The sequence below is a fragment of the Mytilus californianus genome, unplaced genomic scaffold, assembly GCF_021869535.1.
Source record: "Mytilus californianus isolate M0D057914Y unplaced genomic scaffold, xbMytCali1.0.p SCAF_12, whole genome shotgun sequence".
In the NCBI taxonomy this organism is placed as follows: domain Eukaryota; kingdom Metazoa; phylum Mollusca; class Bivalvia; order Mytilida; family Mytilidae; genus Mytilus; species Mytilus californianus.
Window position 1 is genome coordinate 65,599,956 of NW_026262604.1, and position 18,932 is coordinate 65,618,887.

Genomic DNA, 18,932 nt, shown 5'->3' on the forward strand with positions numbered 1-18,932 from the left:
CTATTCTAAAAGGGTACCAATTGAAAACTGCAAGCTTATATCCGAATATTGTTTTATCGTTTCTACAAATTAAAGCAATGCTAAATGTCATTTACATTTATGAATACGTATGGTCCCACATCCTGTCGAAACTTATATTTTGGCATTACAATTTGGGGTCGTCTTTATCTCAGATTGTTTATGACGTTTTTATACTAGGTGTATTTGAATCACTTGAAATTTTAAAAGCCTGAGAAACATGATTAATCTATTAACTAATTTTGATTAGCTTTTGAACTAGCTCTCAGTTGCAGTGGTGAGTATTTTTCGATCAGTACATTGTGTCTTTAGCCTTTTTGTTAGTTGATGTTTTTGCTTTGTGTATATCTGAGTAAATACCATTTCAAATAAAATTAGCAGTTTGTTATTATGTTGCGATGTAACACCCCTGTGCCAGGATTAGTAGGGATTGAGTGCTCTCAAAAAATGTTTTACTCCCCAATTTCCGTATATGTAGGTCTCAAGTCTGTAGATTCAGTAGTTGTCGTATGTTGATGTCTACCATATTTCTTTTTCGTTTATTGTTTAGTATATGAATATGGCCGGTTTTTTTTTATCATTTGCATTTTATCATGTCGGGGCCTTTTATAGCTTACTATATACTGTATGGATTTTGATTTTACAGTACTCCTAGTTAATGAAAACTAGTACAAAACTTATTTAAACCAATAGATACGCACACCGTTTTTTATTGATCTAGTATGAGTAGTTGGTAATGACGTTTACTATTGTCTGTTTTTTTTTTAATTTACAGAAGTGAGAATTAATATCGACACACACACTTACACAAAAAAAAGTTAGAGGTCGCCATAACAAGATTTGTTAACTTTGAGATTAATTTTTGTTTTACAGCTATCTAAAAATGAGTACTTTTTAAATATCTTTGGATTTGTATCACAAGTAGTGTACTCATGAAAAAGGTCGTATTTACTGCTACGTTCTATGGCTGTTCTAAAGGAGGAGACATATAAATGCAAAAAAATAAAAGTCTAACTACATGAAAAATACAAAAATGGTCTGTCTCTCCTGATGTTGAAATCCCTAAGGAGTGTTAGCGTTGAACACAATTCATAGTAGACAATGCTACAGTTAGTAACGATATAAAACAGTAGTCTTCAACTACAATACTTATCATTCTAAAGTGTGATTTAGAAACCAAAGTATTTCTGTCAATTATTCATGTAAAGCATAATTATGTTAATATGCTTTTTAGTACACCTTTTGACTATTTATACGTTTCGATACATTTTATGTAATCGACATGGTTAATGACTTAAGGGGAGATCCATCCTATCAATCTTTGAAATATTATTACAGATATGACAAAACTGTACAACCAGGTATATGTAAACATTCAATATCTAACAGTAACCATATGCAATGTATTTGCAACCTATTTTGTCTAGTTTTACATACATTAGCAACAATATATGTAAACAGTACATATTTATAATATTCGACGAATAACATTAAAACGTTCATACTCGCATCAGACTGTTGGCCTATATTTCCTCATGAATGTTAAAAAGATGAAAAAGGAGATAAATGTTTCCTTTACATACATTTTTCTTTACAGAATGAAGTAAGAATTGTTTTAGTCGGTAGAACAGGTTCCGGTATTAGTTCATCAGGGAACACCATATTACAGCAACAATTATTTCGATCGGACACGTCTGGATCGTCCGTTACAACGTGTTGTGAAGTTGGAACAACAGAAAGAAATGGAAGAATCGTTAAAGTAGTTGATTCTCCCGGATTATTTGGTAATCTTTTGACAATAGATGAAATCAAACGTGAAATTATGAATTGTTTTGAATTGACATTGCCAGGACCTCATGCTATTTTGTATGTACTAAGAATTGGCAGGTTCACAAACGAAGAAGTGAGCGGCGTAAAAAGGTTTTTAGAGATTTTTGGGGGTAATCCACTGCCATTTACTATCATTATCTTTACAAGCGCCGACGATTTAGAATGGAGTAAATCAAGCGAAGAAGAATATATAGATAACGCACCTATCTATTTGAAAAAATTGGTTCAAGACTGTCTTCGGCGATATGTTTTCTTGAACAATCGATTATCAAATTCCATGGACTCTGCGAATCAACTCAATAAGCTTTTCAAAACAGTGGAGAACATGATGAAAGACAATGAAAATGAACGCCCATATTATACAAATCAGATTTTGGAACAGTTGACAGAAGTTCCACCTTTAACTGAAGATGGTGAACATGATATTCGCTATCCCCTACTTAAGGTAGTAGGAAGTGTTGTATTTGCGGCCAGAATACTTATTTGTATGCCCTATATGTACCCTTTTGCAATAGTTGGCTTCGGCTATGCTGGGGTTACCCATTTTAGAAGCTTTAAGAAGTCGGACGATACACTCAGTAAAGTTATTGGTGAACTCAAAGACGACAAGTCGTTTCAGTCAAAAAATATCCTAAAACATTAACTTTATAGTAAACTCTATTTTCTACAGACTCTTATTGTTAACATTGATATAACTGCAGATGCTAATATTGTAAAAGAATTATTAAAATTAGTTAGTACGTCAAAAAAAACCCCACTTTTTATAGAACTTCAAATAGTGAATAAATTTATCCATCTGGATTTACATAAGCATACTATGAAGGTAAGTGATATACATTCATTTTATTGTATGAAACAATATTTAATTCCGTACTGATCCTTACAGGAACGGCAGCAATTTAAGAAATGACAAGAATATAGACAATAAACTGTCTGAGTTTCCTCCTAGCCCTAGGGATTCAAAAATCCATTTAATTCCAACCATATTGTGGAAATTTCTGCACAAACAAAATGTTTGTATAAAATGTTGTCCTGAAATATCCCTCGGACGAGCTCCCAATGTAACGGGAGTGAAGTTTCCTTCTGGCTTCGCTGTCTTCCCGTTGTCTAACCCAAGTTCTGGGATATTAGACAAACTACGATAAACAGAATGTTTTTTTTGAATAAATACATGGTTGAAATATACAAGTCATACAATAATGACATATAAAAAGATACAAAAGTACGGTGGTAGCTAGTCTACATGTTGCCTAAAATGTACGAGCCAAAGTATGAGCGTCTGCTCATTTCAAATCCTCTCGTAGACTGTCCAAAGACCCGGTGAGTGACGTCATATTTATAGTTCCTAGGGACAACGAGCCCGATCGGGACATCAGGCACGTGCAAGAACAGGAAGTAACCCGATGAGAATTTACGTGGCCGGTATCGGGACAAAGTATTTGTGGAACTATAAATAATGCTAACTTTAACCAATTTCCCCAATATAATAAACGTAACAAGTAAACAAAGTGACCACCGTCACAGAGTAAACAGAACACAAACATGGAAGACAGCACTCAATACCACTCAATGTCAGCCTACAAACGTTGGGCAGACACGTACAATATGATGCGGCGTTAAAATTGTGTGTGAAGGTGTAATACCACCAAATCATAGTACGTCACAACCGGTTGCATACGAAAAAGGATCGAAAAAAAAAATTCCTTTGAATTTGACAGTTGAAAGAAATAATCCTACATTTTATTACGGTAAAAAAATTCTGAGTCATAAACATTTATCATGGGTTTTTCAAAGCACCATCCTTTTTTTATTTGGTGTTTCTATCAAAAACATTTTGGAAACTTGAGGTTACATGGTTACTACAGCTTGTACACAGGAAAAAAGGGTGAACATTTGTTTGTATGACTTCAAGTGATGGGTATTATCCTATAAGCAATGAAATGTGATGTGAAATTCTGTATGTAGTACTGGACAGGATAAAAATTTACTCATGTCAAGTATTTCTTTATTTGAAACAAAAATAAATTCTGCACAATATTTTAAAAAGTGCAAATTTAACAATGAATAATAGGGGTAACAAAATGTTGGTATTACACCTGAAGGTTTAACCTAAAAAAAGGAGAGTGATATAACAGTACAACATAAGAACAAACTATAAAAATCTGTTTGAAAAGGTAATACTCATCAGATCTTCAAGAACTACGAAAAAAATCGATCAAAAAGACAGAGGACAAAAAGCACCAATTCAAGATAACTGGCAAATAAGGAGAGATAGTTCAAAGTCTTTTTGAATAAATAAGTAAAGCAGATGTTTCATTAGTTAGGTGAAATACATAAAATCAAAATAGGCAAAGAAACATTCCCGTACAAAATAATATTGAACAAAGAATAATATCAGTTCCATTGTTTGCTTTCAACATCATAATTATAGAATGGTTGATGATATCATCAAGGTTATGGTAAATATTATTTACTATTGAATAGAAATCTGAACCGAGTCTGGAAAAGAAACTCATATTAAAAGTACAGACACTAGTCTGTCATATTTTATTACAAGCTAGGTCAAAGATTAAAAAAACAATTAGTTGGTTAACACTTAGTAGTGACCGAAATGACACTTTATTTGAAGTTATTATGTTTAAAAAATTAGATATCCAAATGTGCAGACGAGACATTAAGCTTAGATGTTGTAATGATTATATTTTCTTCTATTTGACTAACTGTGAAGCTTAGGACCCTGAATCTAAAAATCTTTATACTATCAATCCTTAAAATTTCAATGTAGAATACTACTACCACGTTAATTATAAAAATAAGAAGATATGGTATGATTGCTAATGAGACAACTCTCAACAAGAGACAAAATGACAAAGAAATTAACGCACATTGTAAGAACTAATAAGCACATCTAACAAAAGACATCATTTTTTGTTATCATTTGACATTTCACCTTTTATGAGCCTGTGTTTGTTTATGTGGACCTGTACCGTGATGACATATTTTTGTAAAGACTGAACATCAAATAATTTTTATTTTTATAGAAAATTTCATTAATTGGTATATCTGATGCCAATCCAGTTAAATTAAAGCCTTTAAACAATAAAACAAATGGTATAATTTACTGTAAATTTTTCCAGTCGTTATTACAGTACTGAAATCTTATTCGACAACAAAGTTACATTGATGAACTTTATTTATTTATTTTTTGTACTTCATCAACGAGTCTGCTTAGTTTTCGCTGGTTTATGAGCTAGGATTAAGATGATTGATTGTAGAGCAAAACTTGCTTATCCTTCCAAAAAAACATTGGATCACGTACGGATTTTAAAAGGGTCCTTGTTGCTCAGTCTGTTGTGTAGTGTTTTGAAGACGGTTTCTTACCGTTTCGTCATTTTGGTTTCGTTTTTTACCATGATTTTGTCGTTTTTCTTTTAGTTTTGAGTTTTGTTCTCCGTTTGGTATCTTCTAATTAATTAATTAAGTAATTTAATTAGGTTACCAGTGTTGACATAATAAAATGAGTATTTATTCTTTTTAATGTGAATAAATAGGATATGAACAAAACAGAGTTTCGAACAGACTATCTTGATAAATAATGAAGTTTTAAACAAAACATGATATACAACTTTGGAATTACATAGTTATATCATGTTTTTGTTTAAATCTTTGTTGTTTGCAGGCGACCATCAACAGATTGTAATACACAATACTTCAACTCCAATAGTGTATGTTACGAGGTTATTTTATGCCACCTACCAATACACGTAGTAAAATGAATTAATAAAATGTTTTTGTTAATCGAAAATTCTTAATGTCATTAATTTCATTATAAAGCTAATTTTTTGTTAACGAGATGAAGAGATTTATTGTCGCAAGTTTATTGCTTTTATCATATTACAAAGGTTTTCAGATTTAACCTTAAAACCATGCGAAAACAAATTGTTGACAAGTAGTAAGTTACATACATGCCTATTCATGTTCTTCAAAAAGGTCAGCAGTTTCACTACTATCAAGCGGGAAGTACTTCTCAAATAATTAATTCATGTCAGTAAAGTTTTGTAACTTTGATTAATTAATTTGAACTTTTTCCGTTCCTAAAAAACAGGAGATGTGATATGATGTACAACGAGACAAAACGCTTCATCGAAGACCAAATGACTGAGAATATGCCTCTATCTTCATAGTTTATTTTAATAAATCCTATTGGTTCGAAGCGGTATGACGTATGTTTTACTTCACTAATAGACTTTCAAAGCTACGTTTTTTATTTCTTATGTTAATGTTCATTATAGAGGTAAAATAAAACAACTAATGACAAACAATTCTTTGGGATTTTAAATCATCATCAATAAAAAATCAACATTGAGTACAGTAACTAGACAGCAGATGAATAGCAAAAACACCAAAACACATCCTGATTTTAATTAATAGCTCAAGTTAATTTGTAATACTCTTTTACCTTTGTCAGTGTGCACGAATAACAAGTATGGAATGTTCTAAACGGCGAGAGGTATTGTCTTGAACTAACAGAGATTGTGCAAACTTTTGAAAAGTAAAACAATTAATCACATCGCTTGCTTGTTTTAAGATTCATTGCAATTTTGCCGGTGTCTTAGATGATTTTTGATACTACTTAGTTAATGTCATTTTTGCAGTCTGCTTTCCCAAACTGTTGATGGTATCATTCTTATATGTATTATTTGTGTAACTCCTGGTATCAATTACAGAAGACAAAGTATTAACAACAGAAGGTTTGCTGCTAGTTACGTTTAAACTGTAACTTTAAACTAAAGCATTAAAAGAATTATGAAGACAATGCGAATGAATGATCAACACCGATATATAATGAATATAAAAATAAGTCCCAAATATTAGCAAATATGTCATGTTCCGAGTGAGTTGAAATAGAAAACATCTTTATCTCCAAATTTAACAAGTTATTTCCAGCGGAAAATGAACATGATTGAAAAAAGTAACTAAGGCTAATACGAAATAGAAGTCGTTTCGTGCAAGAATAATTTGCATATCATTAATATTGGTTAATCACAATATGACACTACCTGTAACCACTACACATTCTCCTTTTTTTGTGAGTGGGAATACATTCTAAGGCGTAGTGTACGTAATTAATTACTCCACAGATCTTTTTAAATATTATATATGGATTCTGCATGTAAAAATACACCAGCAAATAAAATAAAAAAGGGGGTAACCGTTTTCGTTTTTCAGATACAAGATGTTGAAATTAACAGCATGATACGCCAAAAATGCAAAGGACATATAGAGAAAATCATTAAAATCGGCAAATATTTTTACTTTAAGTCAGGATTTCTAATTTGTTGGTCCAGAAATTAAAAATAAATCGAAATGCGATTCAAAAACGAATCCATTGGTGCAAAGAAAGTCCTTAGCAACCATGCTAGTTTTCAAGCTATATCCTATGAAAGTTTGACTTTAAGCGGAACAAATAAAAAAAATATTCGGCGACGTTATTATATCTACCGTAACGTCACCACAAATTCTACATTATAACGCTATTATACCGTACAGTGTCGTAACAAAAATTGTGAGTATGTACAACCCATTTTCCTAATTATTGCAAATGCTCAAGCGTAATGGATTGATTAGGAAATATACTAATTTTTAACGATATTTCGGCAGCAAAAAAAAAAAAAAATGCCATTTGGCAAATAAATAAACTGCAAGTGAAACAAAGTTACTGTATAGATTTAAACTCCATCTTTTCTAAATAAGACAGGGTTCTGCATCTTTTTTGAAACGTTTGTATTGTTTTGATAATTATGAATCAAATATCGAGTTTGAAATAATACCGGTTAGCAAAGCTTTGACAGATTGATTCTATACATATTTAAAAAATCGGTTTTGTCATCGCGTATACATGTCTTTTTCTTAAATCTTAGTTCTGCGTGTTTGTATTTGGAAAAAAAGTAGATATAATTTTCTGCATGTTTTCATCCTTACAATGTCCGGCGCTATGCGAGGTATTGCATACAAAATCCATTATATTTGTCAGGTTCTAACACGTGAACACATGACACAACTCTGCAATTTTATTTGAAAATTTCCTGTCTCGATCGCTTTCCCTTTTCTTTTAACAACACGACAAAGCATGATATAATGTTTGTTAGAGTTTCAGTTACAAAGGAAATAATTTCTTGTACCATTATTTGTTAAATAACCACATGTAAGGCTCCCATAAAATAAGAAAACTGCATCGGCATATTATCTTGGGAATTTTTAAGGCTGTCATAAGGTCAAAAGAAGAACCCACATATGAATTTTAGCAAAATAAAACTGATCGGAGCTTTTGATATAACTTCCCGTAGCACATGCCTTAGTATTGTGTATATTGTAATGCTGTAGCATTGTATAGTGTAATTCTTAAGCTGTGTGTATAGTGATATGCTATAAATATACTGGTGTAATGCTATAAATGTAAGTATATAATGCTATAAGAATGTACATAGGGCGATGATATTAGAATGTATCCATCCAGTATGATGCTTATAAAAATGTACTTAGTGTTATTTTATTAGAATGTACCTAATGTAATTCAAGGAGACTTTTCATAAGGTAATGCTATACAAGTTTACCTTGTGTATAGTACCATACAAATTGTCCTGTATATAATGTAAATGAATTGTTTTTTTTTAATATAATATAAAAAAAGGAGATGTCGTATGACTGCAAATGAGACAACTATCTGCCACAATTTAAGGAAGTTTGGGTGTTTTTCTTTCTGTGCGTCTGTTCTGGTCAAGTTGCACATTTTTTTTGTATTAAAAAATATTTTACCAAGTATCATTCAATATACATCAAAATACCTAAAACTTGAAATTTAAAGATTGAACTATAAAAAAATTTAGTGTCGTAAAGTATATTTAAATGTTTTTAAGGATTTTTTCAAGAAAATAAGGCCCGTGACCCCTATTATATTTTTTGATATTTCAGAAGTATTAATGAAAAACAATTTTCTAATCGAATTTTAGCCAATTCGATCGTTTACTTTTTCCACAATTAGGATAACTTAAGTTTCCCCTATATAAACACAATAAAATACCCCAAATTTCTTTAATTGCAATGTATTATAACGAAAAAACAAGGTCCGTGATCCCAAGTTTTTATATTGAAATTTGAAGTTACATTGACCGAGAAGTATTTTTCCATTTAGACATATATTGTTCGAAGCACCCAGCACTACAACCATGACAAATTTGAACTAAAATAAGGGAAATTTGTTGATTTTGATATTTTCTGTCGCGGCCATCTTGTAAAAAGCTGCCAATTGAATTTCAAACTTGGTTCATAGCTTATTTTTTTTAAACACCCAGCACTACTACAATCCCAAATTTGCCCTTAAATTTGACTTTATACAAATGATATATGTTGATTTTGATATTTTGTGGCGTCCATCTTTAAAAAAGGCTGCCATTTTGAAATTTCAAAGTGGGTCCATAGCTAAAATTCTTTGTAACAGCAAGAACTACTACATGCGAAAATTTGGTGCTTTTATCATCAAACCCATAATTGTGTCACCGATCCGCTGGATTATTCTTTTTACAGTAAAAGATGGCCTTGGAAAATATTGTGTTGAGATATATTCAACCAGTGTTGTCAATCAGATGTGGATTTTCAAAAATTCTAAAGATCTACTGCGAAATCTTAGATCACAATCTGCAATTTGGCAGCAATATTAAAACCTTTCAATTTTTCTACGCTTTACACTACTATTCCCGATGCTCAATTGACAGATCGACTTCACCATCTCATTACACAGAGCTTTTTCTATAAAAATGGGAATCTTGGACATAAATTTCTTCTTTTGGGTTATAATAATTCTTATTTTGTGAAGAACCACACTGATTTCTTCAGAAAATATACTGAAGATGATATTATCAAAATGCTGAACTTTTTTACCGGCAATATATTTGTTGAGTTTGGATGATTAATTTTTCAACAGACAGTCGGTATTCCAATGGGTACTAATTGTGCACCCCTTCTGGCCGATTTGGTTTTGTACTCCTATGAAGCAGAATTCATTCAAAACCTTCTAAAAGACAAAAAGAAAAAGGACCTTGCGAAATTCTTAAATTTGACTTTCAGATATATTGATGATGTCCTATCACTGAATAACCCATATTTCAGTCAATACTTGCATCTCATATATCCCAGTGAACTTGAAATTAAGGATACTACTGATACTAGAAGGAATGCTTCATACCTTGATCTTTTCCTCAATATTGACACAGATGGACAACTTCAGACTAAAATCTATGACAAACGGGATGAATTCAACTTTCCAAATATCAATTTCCCATTCCGCAGTAACATACCTTCTTCTCTGTCGTATTGTGTTTACATATCTCAATAGACACGTTATGCTCGTGCATGTTCACACTATACGTACTTCATATACAGGAGTGTGCTCCTTACGGAAAGATTAAAAATTACTACCCGTAAATTTTATGGAAACCATCACGAATTGGTTAATCTATACGACGTGTCTGTGTCTGAACTAACTAACGACATTTTTACCACGTCTTAGATTGTGATTTACTATCTACGTCGTCTATAGATCTGCTAAGTACTGAACGTAATCTATTCCCGAATATGACTGTTTGCCCAGTGTGAATTCGCATTGCTATACGAAGTATCTCGGTATTTATACATCCAACATTCATGTATTTTGTTATGATGTTTCTTTGTAAGTACTGTTGGATATAGTGTCATGATGTCTTATCGTTTGTGGTTTGAATTTTGTATTTTAGGTACATTTCACATCTGTCTTATTTGTATGTATAGTCGAGTTAATTTACATTTTCCATGGATTAAGTATTGTGTTAGTCCAAATAATTATGACGTCGGCACAGCATTAATTTTAAATAACCTTTCAAAACCGTCATAATCATGATAATTATTTGGGCTAGTATTGTGAAAATAATTGTGAATTTTTTTATCTCGTTTCATATTATAGTATGAATTTAAAGATTACCTTTGATAATATATACGTCACAAAAATACGTCACTTTTTTGGCGTTATTCCATTCATGTAATGCGAGTTTGTTGAGTCCTGTGCTGTCGTTAATTGTTGAGATATGTCCGTTGTTATTCTGAAGGAGGTTTGGCTAGCCTTAAAACCTGGTTCAACTCACCATTTTTTCTTAAAATGTCCTGTACGAAGTCAGGAATATTGCAATTGTTATCAAATATTCCATTTCAATGTATGTTTCTTGTTTGTTATTGTTGCAGTTCAGTGTTTCTATTGTTCCGTTGTTTTTTGTTTGTTTTTTTTTTTGTAATTGTTTTATTTTTCATGATGAAACATATGAAATAACATACTACAGTATTAGATACACATTATAAAAAATTAAGCAATACTTGAAAGATTAACCAACTCATAAAGATATAATAAGATATAAATATAAATATTACAATTGATTTTGTTAATTAATTAAATAAAAGCTGCTTCTAACAAATACCAATTCTGATCCATTTTTACTTTTTGTAGAGGGGTTAAGAAATATACAGAGTATTTTTCTATATTAATCCAATATTTTAAATATTCTATCCCACCATATTTTGTGGGGGATATGTTCTTACATCTACATTTGTATATATCATATTTGAATAACAACAAAATATTATTAACTGTTTTACTGTTGACAAAATCCTCAGACACACATAAAATGACTTCTTTTGCACTGAAAGGCAGGAGAATGCCATAATTTTTAATCCAACCTATAACGGATAGCCAGAAGTTTTGTGTTACATTACATTCCCAAAAAATGTGAAAAATATTTTCTTTAATTTCTGAACAAAATGTACATAGTTCAGTTTATTTTAATTTACATTTCAATAAAAATGAATTACATGGTAGAATCCTTTGAACAATCTTAAATTGAAAGTTTTGTAAAAAAGAATTTCCGGTTATAATGAAAGGCATGGAATAAATAGCATTCCAATCTTCAATCTGCATATTTAAATCTATTTCCCATTTATTATGGGAAGATAAAGATACCACTTTATTATCCTCCAAAAATAATTTATAGAAAAATTTACAAGATTTTGGTTCCTTTTTAACTTTATCCATTAACTTATTTTCAAAAATATCCAGTTTTGAACTACCTTCTATTATACTTTTCCATCTATTTGGAATCGCACTTAAAATACCATAAAACTCTACAAAATTAGTATTGATATCATACTTTTTTTTTAATTCATCATATGAGAGTAATGTATTATTATCTGACATCAGATCATTAATAAAGACTATACATTTTTCAATATAATTGAACCTCAAAATCATCTTGCCATCCATTTTGATGTTTGGGTTAAGCCATATGGACTGGGCCAGAATTTCAGTATTGTTTTCAGCTTTTAGCTTATTTTTTAACATGGAAAAATTTACCAGGATATCATGCCAAAAGGGATTGACTTTTTCAGCTAAGTAAATCAATCCCTCTTGACTTAAGTGTAAAATTTTGTCCACCCCAAATTTTTGTATATAACTAAGTAGCAAGACTTTCCAAGGAGAGTAATTTTGGGGGTCTAATAGTTTATACAGCTAAGACATTTTTACACTATAGCAAAAATAATAAAAATTAGGCATCTTAAGACCACCATCACAGTGTTCGGACATTATCACTGCCCTTTTCACTTTATCAGGTTTTCCCTTCCATAAAAAATTGAAAAATATATTCTGAATCTCCTTCAAAACCCCTTCTGGGGGATTAGGAAGGACAGTCAGAACTTGAACCAAAATTGGATTTGCTAAAGTTTTAATAACTACATCCCTTCCAATATATGTTAGTTCTCTATAAGCCCAATTATTGAGCAATGACTTGATACTGTTTATCTTGGCTGTAAAATTACATAGAGTCTTATCCACTTTAGCAAGCTCAAACGATATACCTAATAGTTTAAACCTACCAGAATGGTTCCAAACAAGATTTTGTTCTGGCAAAAGTTTTTCCATACTACCCTTTTTTGACCCAATCCATACGGCTTCGGTTTTGTCAACATTACACCTTAGTCCAGCACATTCTGAAAATTTATCAAACACATATAAACACTGATTTAGGGACTTTTGGTCACCATCCAGTACTACGGAAGAGTCGTCAGCGTATTGACTCAACAAAAATTCAGAGTCATTAATTGTTACACCAGCAACATCCGGGTCATTTTTAATAGCTGCACTTAGTAATTCAAGTACTAAAATAAATAAATAAGGAGACAGAGTATCCCCTTGACGAACCCCCCTTTTCAATGAAAAAAATTCTGAAATATAGCCGTTATTTAACACTGCACTAGAGGCATCACAGTAGCATGCCTTAATCCAACTTATAAATGTATGGTCAAAGCCATAAAACTGCAAAGCCTCTAATATAAAAGACCACTCGACTGTGTCATAAGCTTTTTCAAAATCGACTAAAAGTAAAAGTCCAGGAATGTCGTCTTCTTCCATCTTTTCCATCAGATCATAAATAAATCTTGTACATTCGCCTATATACCTACCTTTAAGAAAACCTTTTTGTGTTTGGCTTATTATGTTTTCCAAGACCTTTTTAAATATATTTGCTAGACTTGCTGTAGCTATCTTATAGTCTACACAATAATAGTAGTGTGATAGGTCGCCAGTTCTTTAGATAAAATTTTGACTTACCCTCCTTTGGTATACAGGTAATGAGTCCCTGTCTTTGAGTGATAGAGAACTTTCCATATTCTAAAGCCTCATGTAAACATCTTACCAGTGGTATTTTAATATCATTCCAAAAGAATTTATAAAACTCAACAGTGAATCCATCTATACCAGGGGATTTAGAGTTCTTCATATGTTTAAGAGTAGACAGACATTCCTGCACTGATAAAGGTCCCTTACAGGAACCCATCTCTTCCTCATTAGGTTTTGTAATAAAAGGATTGTCATGCTGAAGAAATGTGTTCCTGTGAGTTTCAAGTAACAATGGGTTAGAACTAGTATACAATTTTTTATAAAATTGTTTTTGTTCATTTCTAATAATACATGGATCTGTTATCTCAGATTCGTCCTCCAGAATAACTTTGGGAATATTTTTTTCTTTGTAATGTTTTTTTTTCCAAATTACAAAAATAGTTACTTCCCTTTTCCCCCTCTACTTGCCATCTTGCCTTTGCTCTTGTAATTATTCCATTGACATTTTTTTCCCTTATTATTTTTATTTATTGTTCCGTTGTTTTCCTCTTATAGTTGATGCGTTTCCCTCGGTTTTAGTTTGTAACCTGAGTTTGTTTTTTCTTTATCGATTGTAATTTTTGAACAGCGGTATACTACTACCTTTATTTACATGTCGTAATGTACTATTACATTATTTATGTATTTCTCTGTGCTGAGTGTTCTTGCGTTTGTTTGTACTGTATTTTTGTCACGTAGTGTTGTCATTTAGCGGTATTGTTTTAATACTGCCATATAAGCGGGAGATTTGGCTAGCCATAAAACCAGGTTCAACCCACCATTTTTTTCTTCAAATGTCCTGTACGAAGTCATGAATATGGCAGTTGTTATCAAATAGTCCGTTTCTATGTATGTTGGCGTTTGTTTTTGTTGCAGGTCAGTGTTTCTGTTGTTCCGTTATTTTCCTCTTATAATTAATGTGTTTCCCTCGGTTTTAGTTTGTAACCCGGATTTGTTTTCTCTTTATCGATTTATGACTTTTGAACAGCGGTATACTACTGTTGCCTTTATTAAGGTTCTTATGATATTTTTTGACAATTTGTGGACCACAGAAATACGAATTTTTCCTATTTCAAAACATTTGGACTTGTGACCCAGGTTCAGGTCGCACTTATTTCCAAAAAACAAAAATTGTTTATCACCTGTGCGTAGATTGTCAATGTATACAGTTCATTTCAGTAGATATTTTTCTATGATGGCGTACGTATTTATGCTAGAATATTCATTGCCTTGACACTATTATCTAATGATTTCCTTTTGTATACATTCTCCAACTATTTTATTCAGCCATATTGATTCTCGTCGTGACGTCATTTAAAATCAAGACAACAGGCGATAAACGATACAATTTATGGAAAAATGTGCGACCTGAACCTGGGAACAAATTCCAAACGTTTTGAAATAGGAAACATCCGAAACTCTTTCGTCCGCAAATTGTCAAAAAATATCATAATGATCAAAGAGTTACAGAGTTCTGCAGCTAACCTGTCTAATGCTATAGTATTGCTCCGTTCAAGATATATGCGATTGTATAAGTTTTTGTTTGTAACCTTGATCATGTTGATTTGTTTTTATTCATCGATTGTAAAGATTATAACATCAGTAAACTACTGCTTACCACAACATATTCTGCTTTTTTGCAGAGTTACGAGTATCCACAACTGCTATAATGAGTTGATGCTTATGTTTTTTTAATTTTATTTTTATTTTTGGGAGGCTCAACTTTTTTTGTTTTTTAACAATTGGTCATGTACACTGTATCTTCCACATATATTTACTAGATGGCCCTGTTCCACAAAACAGACACTACTCACACAGAATTTGATATCGATTTCTTCTGATTGTTAGTCGGTTATCTGTTTTCGCAAGTGCTATGAACTCTTTATCACAAATCGACCTTTAAATATTAAAAATCCATAAATGGTTTGACATGTGGACGAATTTGGAATTTTAAATACGATAGTTGTCGTATATCGTTCAGTCTGCCAATTTGATCGCTGAGATAACTGAGTTCGGCTCCTTGGACAAAGGTAAGTCTTTTAAGATATTTTACATTAAACAGGTTAATGACAAGCAGATATTTTATTGGAAGTGATTGACCTAACACTCTGAATATTATGTACTAAATACAAATATCTTATTTTGAAACAATATGTATCTATTAACGCACACTTGTCTCTGCGTTTTTCAAATTCATAACACTAGTCGGTTTGCCTGAAAATACCCTCCCTTATGAGTATGGGAGTTTTTTTCAAACAAAACAATTTAAACGTTAACGTTCGTTTCATTAAAAAAATCATGTTTTGTGTCTAGTACTTTGATCGAACTTTTTTAACTTGTCATTTTAGATTCACTGTAATTTAGGAATTATATTTTTTAAGTTTGATCATGTTTCATGATATCTGAAGCTTGATCCAAAGGGCCATTTAAACAATCATACCCTTTTTTAATCGAATTGCTGCAAATAAACATAACTAGTCTATATCATAACAATTATTAGGGAATTTTGTTTATAATTGTGATGTTATATAGACTAAGAAAGGTTAAAAATTGTTGATATTCGGCAATACCATCACAAATATTATTTTAAAACGAAGCAACAATATCATTCGATCATGATTTCAACAACTACTTGGTAATTCGTTGCACTATTATTTGTCATGGTAGTTCATTTTGTTTAATTGGTAGAAACGACATGCATACAATTTGTTTGAATGTGTGTTTGATTTAAAAGGAAAATAACGCGTATTTCAATTTCACTCGAAACCACATCGTGTGAATTGTAATTTGGAAGGAAAAAATATAATTTAAACAAAAAAATATTTCTTGTGAAAATGACTAAAACATCAACATCATAAAACCTTTTGGCGTAAAACATCATGTACATAAATAAACAGGAGATATAGAATGATTTCAAACTATAAACCAATGACAAGAAAACACTGCGCGGCATTCAACCATCTTCGCTAGCCAAGGGTTACGATCCACTTCCCACCTCTCCACCCTTGGCAGATTAAGCCAACATTTGTGATAACATTGTTGCGCCATCTATCGGTAGATTAAAGTCACGCCCATTCCGAATACATTATTCTTGACCAGTGGTACCACTTGAACTCTTCAATTTGGAGGTAAAAACACGGTAGTGTCTAGATTGTGCACACTTGGTAAAGCAGGAAACGAAAATATACGTTGACATTCATGCATTTGTGCAAGAAACATACACAGGAACTTCTATTAGTTGATTAAAAACATTCAAATTGTCACTAAATATAGTCGTATGTTTAGGGATGTAAAGACTTGTTGCACAATAAGCACGTGGCAATTGTTTACATACACTTTCTACATTTACACGTGATCATGTTATAGGCGCTTTTTGATTGGATGCAGCGAGTTTCGACTGCAACCAATGAAAATCATTACCTTGTGTCTCCGAAATTCTATCTCAATCCGCCAAGGGTGGAGAGGAGGGAAGTGGATCGTAACCCTTAGCTAGCGAAGATGCATTCAACATGAGTGGATCCGCATGTTTGATTGGCATCAATTTTGATCTTAGATACACCTTTAAAAGAAAATGGTTGTTTGATCTAAATATTCCATTAAGATATAAAATTCACATTATATTATACAATTAACAGAGTTAAGACAATATTGTAATTATTTTTAACGAGAAAGGTGTATTATAATTAGTTTTAACATATTTTATTGCTTAAGGAATACACAATGGGCCTTTAACATGAAATCTCTTTCATATACGTCTCAGCAACGGACCGCATAAAAAACGTAAAGACAAACTGAATCTAAACGTCATTCTAATCACGAAAATCTGCTTTCCATTATACGTGGACATAATCTTAAATTGACTTTCCCTTCCCATATGAACTCGGATGTCACAAAGTAGTTTGAGCTGATGAAAAAGCTTTCATCTTTTGGAAATGTAAGTATAAGTAAACTAATAAACACAATCGAATCTTAAAAAAACTTTTACATGCACCATCTTGATTGATCATTGGAAATAACATGTATCTATGATGCATACAAATACGCTAATGTCATTGCCACAACCACTTTGCACGTCTTTAGTAATGAACGTCTATCCTTCACTACTTTCCCCGGATTATCACGTGTCATTTCCAAAAGTAGGATGCCCTCATCCCATGATTTCAATGAGTAAATATCTGAGTAATTTTGTTTTAATAATGATCACCATCGTGGTTATGCTATATTGTAGAAGTGTCAACATTTTTTAAAATACAAAGCTTTTTAAAAGACCGCCGGTTGCCCTTCTATAAATATAGACAATGCAGTTTCCAATAGGATTTCCTTTTATGGCTAAACTTTACTTAACACTTTTAATATGAAGTTTCGTAAAACATTATATCCTAGATGGAAAGCTTATATGAACTACCATTTTTTTCAAAGGTCAAAATATAGGGCTGTGCGGCATATTTTCAACATTTATATGCCCCGAACTTCTAAGAGTTTAAACTTATACTAAAAATTCTGTGCTACCTCTCCCTTCACTTTGGGTCTTCCTCAGAATTCAATTCGGCCGCTATTCATGTTATGTTTATTTATAATGGTAACATTCCCAAGTTGTGTCTCTATGAGATGAAACATATAGATCATGTCTGGGAACCAGTACGTAAACAAAACAAAACAAAATATCTATGAATATTATATATCTCCCCAAAAGATGTATGGTTTGTGAAACAGCTGTATATACAAAGTGCACCTTGTAATGAATTTAAAGCATTTTAATAAAGGACTTGTAAGAGCAGAAAAAAAAAGAAAGGTAAGCGTCCTTGGTTTTTAGAAATTTAAGAAATAAAAGATCCCCCTTTCTTGACAGCGACAAATTCGAATAAAAAAAAGGTTTATACCGTCGTGGTTGTTATACTGGTATTTTACGAGTCAGCGGTCTTTTCACAAAAAATCGTAAAAATTCTCGTAAGTCAAACACATTTCAGTATAACTTACGATCAATTTTAATCGTAAGATTTTTTTGGGAAAAGAGTCGCTGATCTGCAAGAGTACAAAGTCCGTATACATAATTATCTAAACACTGATTGAAAAAAAAAACCAAAACTACAATAAGATATTCGAGGGCCATAAGTTATTTTACATTCTACAAATTATGACATATATAATATAAAACAAAAACAAAAAACTCTAACATTTCAAAACAATCCATAGCAGTTCATATGCTATATAAGCGTCACGACTAAAATTTGAACTATGTATTAAACAAATCGAGATAATTCCATGCATGATTTCTATTGACAGAAATATTGAAATGTATCCGATGTTGGTCTTGTTGTAAGAAATTTTACTTTATACATACTTTTTAGTGTAA